The 4,212-nt window shown below is 46.9% G+C and overlaps 1 protein-coding gene and 1 long non-coding RNA gene across 28 annotated transcripts in view; both read right to left on the minus strand.

Annotated features, from left to right (window-relative positions):
* Window positions 1-4,212, minus strand: part of LOC105470260 (kalirin RhoGEF kinase) — a 700,354-nt gene that overhangs the window by 589,947 nt on the left and 106,195 nt on the right. The gene's annotated exons all lie outside the window — the stretch shown is intronic.
* LOC105470257 (uncharacterized) overlaps window positions 1-4,212 on the minus strand; it is a 96,326-nt gene that overhangs the window by 47,934 nt on the left and 44,180 nt on the right. The window lies entirely within an intron of this gene.

Here is a 4,212-nt window from a genome sequence, read left to right on the forward strand (position 1 = left end):
CAGTTTCTGTCCTTATAAAGCTAGCAGCTATAGGGGAACAATGCTGGGGTTCAGAGGCATTTGTGGGGTGATAGCATCTCCTGACACACTACCTTAAATTTAGCACTGAGGCACTTTTGTGGGAGGAGGAGGAGAAGGAGGAGTAAAGGAAACCAAACTCGTTGCTATGCAACAGTGATGATTTATTCTTAGAGCAGGGAAAGCAGCAACATGGTGCAGGGAGTGGGTGGGGGGTGGAGATGGAAAGAGGGGAGGCTGGAGGAGTACAGAGTGGGAGGAAATGTGGTATAAGCAAGCATTGAGGCTACACACACAGGCCTCTCCCCACAGAGCCACTCACAAATGGACACTCCACAGAACTGTGCTCTCCAGAGGTAGGCCAAATACTGTAGGGATAGCCCCAGGAACCACTGAAAAACCCTGGTTCTTAGGTCTGAAATTAACCTTCAGGTATTGTAACCAGGCCTGCACTGAATACCAAAAAGGAACAAAAGCTGAACATAACAATCCTTACTCCCACCAGGGAAGCAGGACTCACACACGTAGTTGACCAACGAGTATTTATTAAGCACCTCCTCCATGTTCATTCGACATTGTGCAGAATGCTGTGGGGATAGAGACAGCCCTCAAGCTGAAAGAGCCCATGTGTTGGCTGAGTACAGAGACAGACACCTTGCTGAAACCCAGGACTGAGTGCTGGACTTGGCTCAGTCACTTACCTGCTTGGGGAAGCCTGTGGCAAGTCGCTCCCCACCTCTGGACCTCAGGCACCTGCTCTTTAAGTTGAGAGACATAAACAAAGCTCAGCCCTATGTCTCTGACACTGCACATGCCACAGGATCTCAGTAACAGCAGAGTTGAGTATCATGTGGGGTACTTGGGAAGGGCTGCATGGAGAAGGAGGAATTGAGAATAGAGGGGAGAGGGAGACAAACGTTTCCTGAGGGCCTATCATGTATTTTTACCTATGATAAAGAATAGTTTCCCCATTTTCAGAGCTGAAAAAAGCCAAAGCCTCAGAGAGTAACTTCCTCAAAACCACACAGCAGAGCTGGGATTCAAACCCAGATCCTCCCAATCCCAAAGCCTGAGCACTTCCCACTGGTCCACACAGCTTCTCTGAGATGGTGAGATTTAATAGGAAGAAGGGGTGCGAGGAACACTGCTTGAGACAACACAGACAGAGATACTGACAGGCCAAAAAACAGCCAGGATTAACAAGGGCAGATTCCTGGGGCAAAGACAGGTTGTGACTGAAAGGAAGGTGGGGAAGCAGAAAGAATGAGAACCAGGCAGTCACTAACCAACACCCTTCACTGTGCCAAGTGCTATGGAAAAGACAATTTGCAACCAAGGAGATAAAATGTGAAAACTAACAATTAGTGAAACCCCCAAAAAAGTGCCAAATGAGATGTACAAAAATAAATCATAGTACAGTTTAAATGGGGGAACAGTTGCTTCCAACTGTAGTGGCCACAGGAGATTCTGTGGAAGGAGTTTGGATCTGAACCTTAAAGGATTCGGTGGCAGGACAGGTGAGGAGAGGATGAGAGAGGGAAGGACATTTGGAAAAGGAAAAATCTCACCCGCATGAGAAAAAGCAGAAAATATGCTCCAAGGAAGGCCACTTTGCTTAGAAGAGAGAGCTGGTGGGAAACGGCATAGAAAAGAGGGGTTGGGTGAGGCTAGTGAGTTGTGGCTGACAGAGTGAGGACTCTAATCTTTGACCAGGGCTATGAAAACCATGGGCTGCTTCACTGAGGAAAGACATGGTGAAAAGAGGAGTTGACATAAAAGAAACCTGCGGGGTTCGGAGAGCCAGGGAAGGAACTATTAGGCATGGGATGAAGAGAGTCTGAAGTAGGGATGGCATTGGAGGTGGCCAGAAAGGACAGACAAGTCCTGGTGACTGGGGAGCTGAAGAAGGGGGAATCAAAGTTAACCCAAGCTTCAAGGCAAGAACATGATGGTATCATATTCAGAACTAGAGAAGCCCAACAAAAAATTTGGGGAGAAGGTGGTAATGAGGTAGATTATTTCCATTCTATGCATTTTTAAGATTCTTCTAAGATATCCAAATGAAATAATCATGAATCATAAATTCAAGAAAAGGAAACCTGAGGCTGGGGAAGGGGAGGTGTAGTCATCCATGACCCAGGGTGAGACCAGCCCTCCCCCATTCCCTGTGCCCCCAGGGAGGGCAAGGCTGCTGCTTTGGGAGTTGGAAACTGTATGTCCTGGTGAAAGAAGTCACAAGGAGAATGGGAATGGAATCTGAGGGCCAACACTTAATTACTCCCATCAGTAGAGCGAGTGAAGCTTTCAAACAGGGTGAAGCCACTTCCCTGTCCAAGCAAGAATTCCTTCTGTGCTCTAGTGAGGGGTCATCTAGCTTTTGCCATGGGCAGGGAATCACAGGAGACCTCAGCCAGCATCTTGCTATAGAGACAGGGATAAGATTTTTGAGTCAGAAAGACCTGGGTAAGAATCACACTTGTTCCATCTGGGGCACCTTGAACTGAATACCATCTTCAAGATAGGGTCTCACAGAGATAGAGAAGAGCTCTATAAATGCAGCTCAGGGACCCTAAAATATCACTTCTATTTGCTTGTCAGTGGCAGTTGAAATTCAACCATTAGAGATTTATTTCTCTAGCTTAATATGTTTCTTTTAAACTACACATTCTCCTGTGAGGCATAACTTATTGAGTTGTTACCAACCGTAAGTACAAGAGTATGTATTCATTTATCAGATACCTGGGGAAGCCAGGGTTTTAATGCTTTGAAGAGGAGGAGAGGGGCATTCTGGAGGTGGACTCACTGGCCATATTTGGGTAGGCTACTGAAGTGAGTCAACGACTGACCAGAATGGCAAAGGGACCTAGAAAGCAAGTTTCACAGCTTCACTGGGGATCAGTCCTAATCATCAGATAAAAGAGGTCACAGGAGAGAGAGCTCTGCTGGTGGAGCTACCATATGACAATATGGGCCCTTTGGGGTACAGTATGAAAGATAGGGGTCAGGACCTCTCCAGAGAGCACTGCAAAGCACAACAGAAAAGCCACCTCTGTGAAGGTAAAGTCAGAGATCAAGGTGTACCAGGAGAGAGGAGGTCTGAAACCAGAAAGCCCTTTCAGATGACACGAAATCCCCCCCCCCTTGTTGCTCACCTATGCTTTCACTCTGCACCACCCCTGTCCTGAAACTGTTATTTCAAAGATGACCATGATCTCCTCACATCCAAGCCCCCACAGTTCTATCTCACTCTCCAATCCTTGACTTTAGCGCCCTCTCCTTCCTTGCAACCCTTGATAAGGGAATCCCCAGGTGCCCTGGTTTTTCTACCATGTATCTGACCACTCTTGCATTCCCTCTCACTGCGGCCTAAGGCTCTGCCTCACTCCTCTCTGTACAAACCCTCCCTGTCCCTAACAAAAGAGAGGGACCACTGCCCAGCAGTTCTCAGCAAAGCAGAAAGGAGTGGTTCAGAAAAGTCTATACTGTGCAGAGCCTAGTACATAGCTAGTACACAATAAACTGCAGGAGGAATAAAGAAACAAATGCATTAAAACACTAATCCAAGTGTGACTCAAGAAGATCATGCCATAGGAAGCCACAAAAGATGTACTGTTTTGTTCTGTTTCTGTGGAAGCTTCACTTACTTAACATATACACCCAAACTTTGACACATGAGCACCCACCCATTCAGCACGTTTTCTCTAGAGAACAACTTAAAGAGAGTGTTGTCAACATAAGATTCCCTTTCCTTCCTCATTACTCTGGTCTTTTGCCTCCAAGGAAATATGGTTCTCACAAAGGACCATGTAACCAAGAGAAAAAAGTAAGGATATGGGCCCTGTAGATGGAACCTGAGAGGAGAACTCTTCTCTACCACAAAAGGACTTTTATCCCTGGGCCAGCTTCCCCAGCCTCCTGCTGCAGGTCCTCCCATATGCTCCCCGGCCCCCACTCTTGTACCATTTATCTTTGCAACGAGCTTTTTCTGTGGCCTCACATCGTATTATATGTGCTACGATACACGCATATGTAAACAATATCAGAACACCATCTCAACCTTTGGGCTCCCTCACACTAATCGCCTTCCTTTTCCCCCCAGCAGAAGTGTCATGGAGATGAATACCATGGTCTCCAATAAGCTAGGAGCTCTCTGAGAACCAAAGCCATGGTTAGGAGTCACCCCTCTGTACTCAC

This window comes from Macaca nemestrina, chromosome 2, assembly GCF_043159975.1.
Source record: "Macaca nemestrina isolate mMacNem1 chromosome 2, mMacNem.hap1, whole genome shotgun sequence".
In the NCBI taxonomy this organism is placed as follows: domain Eukaryota; kingdom Metazoa; phylum Chordata; class Mammalia; order Primates; family Cercopithecidae; genus Macaca; species Macaca nemestrina.